The sequence below is a fragment of the Gossypium arboreum genome, chromosome 13 (assembly GCF_025698485.1).
Source record: "Gossypium arboreum isolate Shixiya-1 chromosome 13, ASM2569848v2, whole genome shotgun sequence".
Classification (NCBI taxonomy): domain Eukaryota; kingdom Viridiplantae; phylum Streptophyta; class Magnoliopsida; order Malvales; family Malvaceae; genus Gossypium; species Gossypium arboreum.
This window is the reverse complement of record NC_069082.1, coordinates 112,545,946-112,560,706: the sequence shown is the minus strand read 5'-3', so window position 1 is coordinate 112,560,706 and position 14,761 is coordinate 112,545,946. Positions and strand designations below refer to the sequence as shown.

Sequence of the window (14,761 nt, the reverse complement as noted above, 5' to 3'; positions counted from 1 at the left end):
TATCTTGTCAATTTAATTAGCATGCTTTCTCTTTACATCAATTATATGTTGTCTATGGGAGCCATGAGGTACTAATCCTACTATGGGGGATTAGCGAGTGGAAGTATGATCCCTTAACTATTTTGTAGGGTTACTCAATGGGTCAACTGTTTGGGGAAGGAAGAACGTGAAATAAATCCTAAGCCTGACAACCCTAGGAAGTCATCAAAGTGGGAATTAACCCAAAATTGGTATTTTCCATCCATGAACACCTTAACCCCAAACTAGTCTGAATTGTGAGGTTAGAAGATAAGTAGCTCTTATTGACTTGTTATGTTAGTGGAAGATCGGAAGATCCTACTAGGGTAATGACTAGTTGATTAACGAGGAACCCAAAATGATAGTTGATAGAGATTATCGAAGTGAGCTAATCACCCATAATCAGATTTGATTTATTCTTTCTTTTTAATCTCTTAAATTTTATCTTTTTATGTTATTTTGTTTTTATTACTATTATTATAAAACCTCAAAAATCATTTATTTCATAGTTTTCATACTATAATAGATTTAAAAGTATTAATTAAATATTTTAGTGTTTAGGTTAGAATTGGTCTAGCAATCGTCTCCCTTGGGTACTATACTTAGAGTACTCACCTACTTCGTTGTAAAACTGAATTACAACTTGACCCGTATACTTGCTGATACCACCTTGTGTTTCTATACTTTATTGTAGTATTCACACTCTGGATATTAGTGCTTTCAGAGGCAGTTAAGTTGTTGGCGTCGTTGTAGGGAACGCAACGTCACTAGGTTAATTTCATTTTTTGCATGTAATAGAATACTTAGGAGATTTCTCAATTATAGATACAATTTTATTTATTATTACTAATCTCTTCTTTTTGGGTTTAGTGTATGACTCACAGTAGGGGTACGCCTATTGTATCAGCCACAGATCTAAAGAGAATAATCCGAAGGAATTACCGACAACAGCAACAACAAATGCAAGAACAACCACCACTAGTTGTAGGTAACATATCGCGTGAAAATCCATTGTTCAGTGATGTTGACGATAACGCCGTAGGAAATCCACCAGCACTACAGTTACCCAAAAACGTATAGATGGCTCAAAATGAAAGAACCCTAAAGGATTATGCTTTATCAAGTCTGGACATGCTTCAAGAAAGTATAGCAAGGTCGATGATTAATGCTAATTATTTCAAGATCAAACCGACAATGATTTAGATAATCTAAAATGATCTATAGTTTAAGAGCACAATGATAGAGGACCCTAGTCAACCTTTGAATTGGTTTCTATAACCTTCTGATACTTTTAAGTATAACGGGGTCACTGATGACACTATTCATCTTCGGTTGTTCCCCTTCTCTTTAATTGATAATGAATTTTTCTTAGTTAGACTCGCAAGCACCAGGATCTATCACGACTTGGGACAAACTCCCTGGAAAGTTCTTAAAAAAGTTCTTCACGATTAGCAAAATAGTTCAACTAAGAAGAGAGATTGTTGTCTTCAGGAAAATGAGGAAGAAAATTTCTATGGAGCATGGGAACGCTTCAAAATGTTGATTCAAAAAATGCTCACACCACAGATTTCCTGAGTGGATGTGACTGCAGGTATTTTATAACGGGTTGGATACAAATGCACAATCTGGATTAGACAGAGCAGCAAGAGGAGCCTTATGAATAGGATGTACGAGGATATGTATGAAATTATTAAAAATGTGGCATTAAATTCTGACCAATGGCCAATTGAACGCTTCACATATGGCTAGAAACCTGCTACGGTCAAAGCGGATGATAAGTATCAGCAGATAGTGGATAGACTAAATCGTATCAAATCTGCTTCTACACTGTCTACACAGGAAGGAGACAAACCACTCTTCCATTATATCAACAATCTTGCTGATGATATGAATTATGTCGGGAATAGGGTGGAAACCCTTGTTCGAATACTTATAATCCTGGTTTGAGAGATCACTCGAATCTGAGATGGGGAGGAAATAATGGTGTAGGTAATAGTTCAAATCAAGTTAAAAATACTAATTATCAACCTCCTTATCTGTAGAAACCCCAAGATAAGGCTAACCCAAGTGACCATACTGCATGTGGTCAATGTCTGGTTAGAATTGACGGAGAGAGGCAGTCAATGAGAACATATGTTAAGTAGATGCTATCTCGTGCACCAACTTAACAAGAACCTTGACTAAGCTTGAGGATTAAATAAGCCAATTGATGAGCATGATGGGTGACATCAAAAGAAAAATTGGCATAGGTATTCCTAGTAATACAAAAGACAATCCGCGGAGAGAAGGTAAGGAATATGTGAAGCGATAGCACTTCAATCGGGCAAAGTACTGAGTAGCCCAGAAAACCCTACTCTAGAGTTATATATAAATAATATTGAAGATCCTCAAGAGGAATCCCTAGAAGCTGAAGAAGAACCAAGGCCAGAAGAGGTAAAGACACTATCAGCTGAACTAGAAAAAAGAACACTTAAAGATGTCGAAAGCATAAAGATCCCATTGCCTTTGAGGCTTGAAGAAAAACAAAAAAGGGATGATGACCAATTTGTAAGTTTCTTGAACTTATTTAAAACATTAAATGCTAATCTACCTTTAATTGATTTAATTGAGAAGGTTCCTAAGTATGCCAAGTTTTTAAAGGAAATGATGGTGAGGTGTAAGAAAATTAAGGTAGGCGAACAAGTTAACTTAAGTGCTTCTTGTAGTGTGATTATTTCGAGGTAGGTACCTCAAAAATTGAAAGACCTGGAGAGCTTTATTATTCCCATAGAGATAGGGAACACCCATTTTAATAGAGTTCTATGTGATTTAGGAGCTAGTATTAATTTAATACTTCTATCAATTTTTGAAAAACTCAGGTTAGGGGATCTTAGAACAGCTCAAATAACATTACAGTTGGCTGACAAATCTTCAGTACATCCGAAAAGGGTATTGGAAAATGTATGAGTGAAGGTGCGAAGTTTCGTTATCTCTGTAGATTTTGTGGTGCTTGATTTTGAAGAAGATCGAGAGATACCAATCTTAGTAGGAAGACACTTTTTGGCTACTTCTAGGTCTACCATTGATTTAAAAAAGAATGAATTAACCATGAAAATTAATAGTGAGACAAAAATATTTAAATGTAACCATCAATTTAGTGAAGAGGAAAGTTAGAGAAAGTTAGGAGAATAGTGTAAAAAAGTATTTATTTCTAACATTCCCAGTGTAAAAAAGTATTTATTTCTAACATTCCCGGATCAAGGGACACACTTCCCCTTGTGCGTACAGATAGAATAAACAAGTTCAAGCAAAGAAACAAATGGGAGAAGGGGAAATGGCACGACGGATGATGGACTAATACTGATAGAACGAAAAGATCGTCCATTTTTTAACCGACAATACTACTGGATGACTCTAGCAATAAAACTTAAAGGTATTTGAATTGCTTAAATTTTTGTATATTTAACTAACCCCATAGTTTAGATTCTCACTTGTATTTGATACATGTTTGTTGTTAGACCAAAACATCCCAAAGATGGAAATTTGGGTTGAAACAGAGTTGGTGCCACAACACAACAACCCTATGTCACGACACTTTGTGCAAAATACAAAAATTGATGAAAAGTATATCGATGCCGCAACATGGCACCAATATGTCCTGACATAGTAGACAATTTCCCCAAGATCTCCAAACTAATGGATGTGTCATGATATGGAACCCCTGTGTCATGAAAACAGTACACTGCCGAGGATGTCGCGACACTGAACCCTTGTGTCGCGATAATTCTACAACTTTTCTGTAGGGTTGACCCGACCCAATTGTGCAACCCAAGTTTTACCATTTAAAACACCTATTCTTAACCTTAACACCCTTTATAAACATATTTAAAATATCCTTAACCTCTTAATCCTCTCAAATCTCCAAAAACTTCTTAAACCTTAAAATCCTAAATCCAAACTCCTTGCAACTAGTAAGAATCCCATAACATTCAAGATCTTTTGATGTAGCAAATGGATGGAGCACACAAAGGAACCATTTACCAACGCGAATGACAATGACTTCAATATTTATTCAAGGTTAAGGGTTCCTAACTCAAACATTTTATTGTTTTATTGGATATTGCTTAAATTGGTTCTTAGTTTAAACACATCTCTTAAAAAAGTTAGAAGAACCAATGAAACTGAACCATCAATGGGTCCAAACCCCTTAATTTTGCAACCAGGATATTGGAAAATATGTTACTAAACTACAAGGAAAAACCTTTATCCAAGAAAGGGGATTTGATCTATTGATAATCATGTGTAAGGAAATATGGCCTTTAGAAAGATATCATAAATGAGAACATTTTTGGACGATCTCGAAAGAGAATGTTGTGATCCCTATTGTTCATGAGTTTTATGCATATTTACGGGACCAAAAGTCTAGAAATACTAAAGGCCATATGTGGGATATAATACTTGTGGGGAGGAAGGAAGTGCGAGTAACCCTTCAAATTATTTGCGACTTTTATAATGCCTCATACTATGAGAATGATTTTATTGATGAAACTAATCTAGAATTTTTTTGATATATAGATATAGATAGTATTATAAACTTTTTGACTAAAGTGAGGGGTGAATGGAAATATCGTGTAGGTACCAATATCCCAGTATCTTTTCGTCAAGCAATTATGTTTCCTAAGGCTAAGATGTGGATTCAATTTATGTGCACACTAATAGTACCGGCTTTAAATGTTTCTAACGTTAATACTTTTAGAGCAATTTTACTCTATGCTATTTTGCAAAAAAGTAGGTATGCATCGGTAAATGGATCCATGAAAACATGTAAAGATGCATTAATGGCCAGAATGTGGGAGTTTTATTTCCCCATCTAGAGATGGCCTTAAGTAAAAATGCGGGCGTACCTATGACATCCATTGAACAGTCGTAACCTTCTCAAAGTATTATCGGCGATACCTTGTTCCAATAGTACATAGAGTCACAAGCCAAACAAATAAAAGGACTGGAACAAGAGGCAACAAGAAGTGATGGCTACACCAGTTTCGTCACAGAGGTTTACATGAGCTCAACAAGATGTTGGTGAAAGTAGACATCCAAAGCTAGATTGGATGATACATTGAATACAAGATTTAGGACCAATATTTCAAGAATTTGGTAAACAGAACAACATTCGGGTCCCTAATTACATGCCTGATATGTTTAGGTCAACACAAGAAGAAGAGGCACAAGAAAACGAAGAGAAAGGAAAGGATGAAGAGGAAGAAGGCAATGAAGAGATGGATTTAGAGGAGGACGATTAAAACATTGTTACTGTTCTATTTTAAGAGACTCGCATTAATTTTTGGATACTCTTGATTTAGAGTCTGTTGGAGTAGGATTAATAATATAATTTTAGTATATTGTATTTTTTTTAAATTTTCTATATAGGAACCCAACACAAAGGAGAAACAAATAATTTGAGTTTCACACGATCAAAGGAGGAAGCACCCACCATTAACAGTTGGTGCACCCACGACCAATTGAGTAACTTATTTCCTTATCTTCTTATGGGCTACACATTGAGGATGTGTCAACTAAAGTGTGGGGGATAATATAGGAAATTTGTTTTTTTTTCTTGTCTTTTGGTGTACTTGAGCTTGTAGAAATACAAGTTATTAGTTTGGAGCATGTACATAGTTGCTTGTGTTTATGAATAAATTTGGCATGATGGTAAGTGATTTTAAATTTTTTAGCATTAGACTACTAAAGTTCTATATGATACATTGTAAATAGGTATTACGCAATCAACTATACGACATGATGTATAAAATACAAGGAAATGAGCATGCTAGTAGAATGATAAATGGTTGAATTTGGTTTATTAGTTTTATGCATGTTGAGGCATTAAGGGATGACCTAAGGCATTGTTTGGAACATATCCTGAGCCAAAAATCCAACCTATTTATTCACATTTAGTACTGATTTTTGAGCCTTTTGACACTTCTTGATGAACCTCATTATAGACCTAAAGCCTAAAAATGTTATTTTATATTTTCCCTTTTTCCTTGGTCCTGCACCGCACGATTATAGACATCTTGTCATACATATTGATGATTAAGTAGATGCATTAAGGTGAAATTTGTAAAAACAAAGTGAAATAGGAAGGATTAATGTGATATGAGAATTATAGGTTAGCCTGAAAGTGCAAAACAAAAGAGAAACCCAAAAAGAAAAAGTAATACGAGTAGAAAAAGTTCTTGAAAAAAAAGTATTCATGAATGAGATGAGTTGAAAAAGAAAAGAGATAAAGTCACAAAAGATAGAGAAACTCATTCATTAGTGTACAAAAACTCGTAGGCTAACTATAGTTACTATGTCATGCTATGATTTTCTATACATGGAGAGATAAGGAAGGTGAGAGAAGAAGAAATAAGATGGTGAATGAATAAAGGTCACAAATGGGGGAGAATAGGGATCAATACGATGTGCCAAACTATTTTCGTGTTTGTAACCATTTTGATGCTTACTATTTTTGAATTACATGCCTATCCTAAACTTCAGAACATTACATGTTGAAAAGTCCTGTGTGACCTAAATACCCTTATACATGAATAGACATCATACTAAACATACACATTGTAACACCCCTAACCTGTATCCATCGCCAGATTGGGATGACCAGGTATTACTTGAACAAAATATCTTTTTGTTTTAAAAATATATATATATATATACATGCACACACTTGGACTAACTTTTAAACCAAACAATTTATTAATATCACATAGCCGATTGAAACTTAGACACATTGTAGTATAATATTAAAACATATAAATTTTATAAGTCAATATCTAAAATTATATTACACAAAAAGTACACACCGAATATACCTCATATAATAGCATGCATTTATACTTCATAAGGGTATGTCCTTAACTACTAACATATATATATATATTCAAAAACATGAATCACCCATACCAAGCCGTGAACATGTTAAAACAAACATATACATGTTCGGATATAACTAAACTACTTTTAATGCCATATCACATATAACACATTAACCAATACAACAATCAAAATTCAAATAATCCATTCAATATGCAAAACAAAAATTGAATCAACCCACTTCACATATTCAAAATCATTAAACAAATTTGACACTCATAATAAATATCAAATATACCACTCCCCCATAACACATTGCCAATTAACAACAAAGAGCTTAATCATAATCCAACAAAATCGAATTTAAGCATGAAAGTTAAGCTATTTTCTCATGGCCTTTATGTACAATACTATCAAAACAACAAAATCTACCAAAATGCTATCCTATACATGCCATAATGTTAACTTAGAATTAACTTAGAAGGGATACCAAAACGTTGCAGGCAGGTGCGATGACTTCGAGGATGGTCCCGAGCATGAAACGGATCAAAACGAAATCTAAATAAGAGACAGCCATATAATGCAAACAATTAACTGAATATGTCGATCTAGAAACTAGAAAGTTCCATAGATTATCGAAATTATCAATTCAACTACTAGTCAAGTCATACTATTAACTCAAAGTATCATATAACCGGATACCTTAATTCCTTCCTACAATATTTAACAACGATGAAATAGATGCATTCATGTACCTATGTTTCAATTTTCATGTCTCCAATTTCTTATTCGGACAATAGTTTTTGCCCTTCATTTAGTTCCTGCATTTATTTTATCAACAACCAATTTCGTACACGTAGTGCTCAAGCAAGGAATTCACACCCATAGTGCCATGTTAACCCGCACACATAGTGCCTTAGTAATTCACATACATATTGACATTCAAATCCGCACACATAGTGCCATATAAATCCGCACATATAATGCCATACAAATTCGCACACATAGTGCCTTAGTAATTCACATACATATTGACATTCAAATCTGCACACATAGTGCCATATAAATCCGCGCATATAGTGCCATACAAATTCGCACACATAGTGCCTTAGTAATTCACATACATATTGACATTCAAATCCGCACACATAGTGCCATACAAATTCGCACACATAGTGCCATTCAAATTAGCATACATAGTGCCAAAGTCATTTCGTTTTAACAAAGTAATTTATTTAATTAACTAAGTATAATCGGTCACATGCCTTTCAATCAAAAGAATACATGAACGAGAGAAATTTCTTCACGATATGCATACACCAATTATGTATAGAATAACTAAGCTTAGTTGCTTATAGACTTACTTTGTGTTGGATGAAACGGTTCCAATTGGCTACTCGATATTCTTTGCTTTGCCCTTGCTTGATTCCCCTCCTTTGGGTTCTTGAGCTAAAATAAATAAATTAACTAATTTAACCACCTTACTAGTTATTTATATCCCATAATATTAATGATTTTTTATCACAAGAACCACACGGTAAAATGTGATCTTTCTACCCTATGTTTTTAAGCTATTTGGCTATTGACCACCTAAGATCACGTTACTATTAATAATCCAATCATTACTTCAAATAAACACACATATATATAAACACATATATATTTTTGTATATACGGCAACCACCCTTACTAATTTCTCACATATATAATTTAATAATTTCCACTACATCTTACAACCGTCATTGTTCAAGACATTAGAACTTCAACAAATGTTTATCTAATGCCTCAAGGCCGAATACATTATCACTATCAAAATAACAATTACTCACCATTTGTCATTTAACACATAGTTTCATCTCATGAACACTTTGACTGAATTTTTCTAAACTAGCATAAGCTTCACATCTATTCATAACATCATCTAAATTCACATATATCCATTTATCTAGCTCCTTTTTCACCTTTCTACTATTTCTATCTAAAACATCAAAAACACCATCCTCCTAGCATTCATCCAATTTAACCGTATGCTCATTTTGTCACCTAATTAAGTAAAATATCAACATATGGGTTATAATAAAACATGGACTACTAACTATATTTTTATTTAATTTAATGTGGACTACTAACTATATTTTTATTTAATTTAATGGAATTAACATGAAACCCTACCTTAATCAAACCTTAGGATGGCCGAATGTCCTTGAGAGTTTCCCTCCTATTTCATTTAAGTTACGGCTTGCAAGAGGAAGAAGATGAATACTCTCTCTCTCCTTTCTTCTTTTATTCATCTTTTCCTATTAATTCATTTTTTTATTTAGATTATTTTAACCATTTGCCAACATAAAATTATAATAAATTTAACTTAGTGGGAGAAACATCATTACTTGGCCGGCCATTAATGAATTTTTGGCATTTTGACATGCAAACCCAAGCTTTCCCACTTTGTAATTATTTGATCCTTACAATTTACCTATCATATTTTCTAAGTTTCACAACTAAGTCCTTTCAAGTAAAATTCACATTCATAAGACTAAATTAAAGCATCAAATTTTCACACATGCACTATCACACATAGAAGATATGCAAATAAATTTTAAATAAATTTTATGACTCGATTTTGGGGTCCCGAGACCACATTCCGACCAGGGTCAAATTAGGGCTGTCACACACATAAACTTATATGATTTGTTGATGGATTCCTATAGGTGAGACCCTTAATACTTGTATATTATCCAACATACTGAACTTAGATGTTTGAAATAAAAGGTGGTAAATAAACTCATCATGCTGAAATTGTTAGTAAGCATAAAATGCCTAAGTGCTCCAAAGTCAATACTTGTATCATATTTGCTCAAGGGTTGTCATCTTATTTGTCATTTTTGTTTATGTTGCTTGAGGACAAGTAATGAATTAAGTATGGGAGAGTTTGATCTATTGTATTTCAATATATCAGATTAAACTAGTTTTCACATTTAAGGAGCTTGAATACAAGTATTTTTGTTATGTTTTAGTTAAGTTTTCATAGTTTTATTTACATTCAATAAACTGTGCAAATTGAGTCTTTTATTGACTTTAGGGGTCAAATGAGGCTTAAGGGTGAGATAACACACTTTATGAGTGTGAATGAGACCATTATAAGGTGCATTAAATGGATATTGGTCACTATATCACAACACAGATGACTCGATGTCGCAACATAAGGAGCAAAATAGAGAAAACTCAAGATTGCCTTCGATGTCGCGACATAAACTGAGGGTGTCTCGACATAACCCTAAAGATAGTTGTAAAGGAGTACACTGATTGCCATGTCGCAACACAGGTCTTAGTGTGTCGCGACATCGATTATGTGATGAAAATAACACACGAAGTAGGGGCATTTTGGTTTGTACAGTCAAAATTTAAGCTTGCGAATGTCAGTTAACCTAAGTTAAGGACGACGACCACCTGAATGCTATAAATAGGTTTATTTGTCACCTATTATTGACATCATTCCTTTAGCTTAGATTTTCTCTTGTAAATTTAGTTTAGCTTTCTTTCTTTCTTTATTTCTTTCAGGGTTTTAGATTTATTTCAATTGTTCTTGTTGATTTCAAGATATCTAAATTATAGAAACATTCAAACTCTGTGGATTTGTGCTTAAATTCAATATAACCAAGCTCTTTCATTTACTTTATCTTGTCAATTTAATTAGCATGCCTTCTCTTTACATCGATTATATGTTGTATATGGGAGCCATGAAGAATTAATCCCTCTATGGAGGATTAGCGAGTGGAGGTTTGATTCGTTAATTATTTTGTAGGGTTACTCAATTGGTCAGTTATTTAGAGAAAGAATAACGTGAAACAAATCCTAGGCCTGACAACCCTGGAAAGTCATCAAAGTGGGAATTAACTCAAAATTGGTATTGCCAATCTGTGAACACCTTAACCTCAAACCAGTCTGAACTGTTGTTGACTCATTATGTTAGTGGAAGATCGGAAGATCCTGCTAGGGTAACGACTCGTTGATTGATGAGGAACCCAAAACGACAGTTGATGGAGATTATCAAAGTGAGCTAATCACCCGTAATCAGATTTGATGTATTCTCATTTTTTTAATCTCTTAAATTTTATCTTTTTATGTTATTTTGTTTTCATTACTATTATTATAAAACCCCAAAAATCTTTTATTTCATATTTTGTCGTACTATAACATACTTAAAAGTATTAATTAGATCTTTTAGTGTTTAGGTTAGAATTAGTCTGGCACTCACCTCTTTTGGGTATGACCCTCGGAGTCCTCACCTACTTCATTGTAAAACTATATTACAACTTGACTCGTATACTTGCGGATACTGCCTTGCCTTTCTATATTTTATTGCAATATTCACACTCTGGATGGTAGTGCGTCTGGAGGCAGTCAGATGTATCTATGAACATACCGAAGCAATTATACTAACACATATAATGCATCATCAGAAAAATCGAAGCCATCATACTAGTACATAAGTGCATCATCAGATGAACCAAAACAAATATACTAGCATTTAAGTGCATAATTGGATGAACTGAAGCAAATATATTGGCATGTAAGTGCATTATCAAATGAACTGGAGCAATTATACTGGTACGTAAATGCATTATTAGATAAACCAAAGCAAACATACTGGCACGTAAGTGCATCATCAAATAAGCCAAAGTAAATATACTAGCATAAGTAGTGCATCGTTGACTAAACAAAAGTATAAACCTATATAGTTAATAAGCTAACCAATTTCCAATTTCACTACACAGTTCAATTCACATTCCATTATTCTCAATTCATCATCAATTCACCATTCCAATATAACATATAACATGTTTTAACTCAATCTCATACTAGGTACCACATATTATGTAACAGCCCGATTTAGACCCTAATCCGAATGGTGGTTTTGAGACCACGAATCTGAGTCAAAAAAATATTTTAAAATTATTTTCTGTGTTTATTTTGTGTGAATTTATATCTGTGAAATTTTCGTGATTTAATTTTGTCGTTTGAGTGTCCGATTAAATAAAAGAACTTAATCGCGTAAATGAAAATTATGTAGTTATTTCTAAAAGGGGCTAAATTGCACTTGGCTTTTTAAATGGAAGCCTTTATGTTGCAATTATCCCATTATTAAGTAAAGTGGATGGTAATGGCCATAGTATAATGGTTTTATAATTTAATAAATAAGGTTAAATAAGTAATTAAATAAAATGTCATTATATGTTATAATATATTAAATTATAATAAGCTTTCATATTATCTTTCTCTTGGCCAAAACTTAAACAAGAAAGAAAAAGAAAAAGAAAGCTAGGTTTCGGTTGATTCTAAGCTCAATCAAGGTAAGGGTTCAGCTCGGTTTTTGATAATTTTTACATTTTTGAGATCGTTGCTTCGAGTACTACAAAATCCATGCTTGAATTTTTTATTTTGGTAAATATTTTGAGTTTTTCCATTGTTGAGAGCTTGTGATTTTTGTTGTTTGATGATGAAATATGGAATATATGTTTTAGATTAACATGTTTTGTATTGGAGTTTTTGATGATTTTGAGTAATTAGGACTAAATTGCATAAATAATAATTTGAGGGACTAAAATGTAAAATAAATGAAATATATGGACATGTATAAGCATGGGTAAAATTCGGCCCAACATGGGTATAGGGAAATTTTGCATACTTTGTGTTTTGTGCAATAGGGATTAAATTGTAAAAATTGTAAATGTCATGGGTAAAATGGTAATTTGCCCATTTACATGTTTTTGGATTAAATTGAATGAAAATATATTTGAATGATCTTAATTTGAATATGTTTAGATCAAGAACTAAAGAAATCGGATTTGGATCGAAGAAAAATGAAAGTCGTCGACTAGCTGCCTTGTTCCGTTTTACATCATCCGAGGTAAGTTTATAAGCAAATAGACGTGTTTAATTGTAGTTAAATGTTAATATTATATGCTGGTATGAAATTTGTGAATATATATAAGCTATGGCTGAATATGATTAAGCTTGGCCATTATACCTTTGGATGGGTTTCGACCGAGTTACGACGTCCGAAAGCCCCTTATGAACCTTAGGAATAGTTAGGATACATATGTCATGACATAGGATTTCGATATATGTGTACGAGTAAGACCATGACATTGATATGTGATTCCAATATGTGTTTACGAGCAAGACCCTGTCTGGGACAGTAGAGTCGATATGAGACAACATGTAAGACCACGTTTGGGATGTTGGCATTGTACGATTTGTGTGTTTATTTGAGTGTCCTACCCAATTTTGAATGGTTCATTGAGCTACGATAAGGTGTGAACGTACATGTTGTATAAGCTAAATGATCAGGTATGGAATAGGTTATTATCACTTATGATAAGGTAAGTAAGTACTTAATGTTTGATACAAATGATTTATGAGATAAATGTATAATGTGTATAAATATAAAAGTGTGTTCGATCTTGATAGATATATTGTGACTGTCTTCGAAATGATATGTGATATGTTTATAGATGTAACCATGTGTATTCGGCCATTTAGGTAATGTGTACATGATAATATATTATGATGCTTGAGTTGTGTTTATGGGTATAAGTATATTTGATTATCTAATGATATATTGGCCCTGTAAGTGAAATGTGAATTACTTATATTGGTTATATTAGCATTTGGCCAAGGTGGGAATTTTTGTACAAAAACAAAAATACCATTTATGACATTGACAGATTGAGACTAAGCATAATTATGCTAGTATAATTCAGTTTAGTTTAAAATGAGTTGGTTATATTACTAGATTTTTTATTGGCTTATGGATTACTAAGCTATATTATCTTACTTTGTGTGTATTTGTTTATATTTTATAAATTTTGGATTCACGTTACAAGCTCGGGGATCGTCAGCAAAGTCTATCACACTATCGAACGCTTTTGGTATTTATTAAGTTGCATTTTGGACCTATGGCATGTATAGGCTGGAACATATTTTTTGGAAATGTTGGATTTGGTTATGTAATTAAAGCCATGTGAATATGGCTTGCTATTTATGTTTGGATTTAGTTTTATGGGTGCTTAGTTATAAGGTTTAGTAAGTTTGGTTTTGATAATTTGGTTATGTTTGATAGTGGTTTAAATTCGTTTAGTTAAAAGTGAGTAGTACTATGAATGGATGATGTTTGTGGTAAGTATTTCATGCATTGAAAATGGCTTTAATCTTAGGTTCGAATTCGGTTTTGGTTGAGTCATGGTATAAGTCTATTTGATTATTATGCCGTATGTCATGGTTGATCATTTTTGTGTTATTTTTGAAATGAATCTAAGTATATAAAACTTGTGAAGGTATTTTGTGTTCGGCTATATGTTTCTATTGGATGTTAATTAAGATAAGGTAGGTTATGAGCTGTTAGGTAAAAATCAAGACATATGCATCGTTTAAATTGAGTGTCCATTTATGGACCATATTAATGATATGGATGACATTCGAATTGTTGTTTGATAAGTAAGACATATTGGGATTTAGATTTATATAAGAATATATATGTGTGTGTACTTGGTAATTGGTCATGTTATGTTAGTTGAGTTTTAAATGTTTTTCATGAATAAATATATGTGTGCTTGTAATATGGTTGATATGTATATGTGCATGGCAATATAAATTCGTTAGGTATTTGTAAATTATTAAATATGTAAAATGAATTGAGTTAGCCAAGTAGACATTTATGAATGAAAGGGTTAGTAATGAAATTTAGTTCAATTGATAAATAACTTGTGTATATGCACGATTTAATTGAGAATAAAAATATAGGTTTACTATTCAATAATAAATTTATTGATATCTTATATATATTTTGTATATGAATTAAATGATTTTAAGTACATATATATATATTGGATTA

At 32.8% G+C, this 14,761-nt stretch overlaps 1 non-coding gene across 1 annotated transcript; it reads right to left on the bottom strand.

Moving 5' to 3' along the window:
• Nucleotides 1–1,480: 1,480 nt before the first annotated feature.
• LOC128287097 (small nucleolar RNA R71) lies at nucleotides 1,481–1,587 on the bottom strand. Its single transcript, XR_008277797.1, has one exon. It is a non-coding gene; the product is annotated as a small nucleolar RNA R71 (small nucleolar RNA).
• Between the last annotated feature and the right edge of the window lie 13,174 nt (nucleotides 1,588–14,761).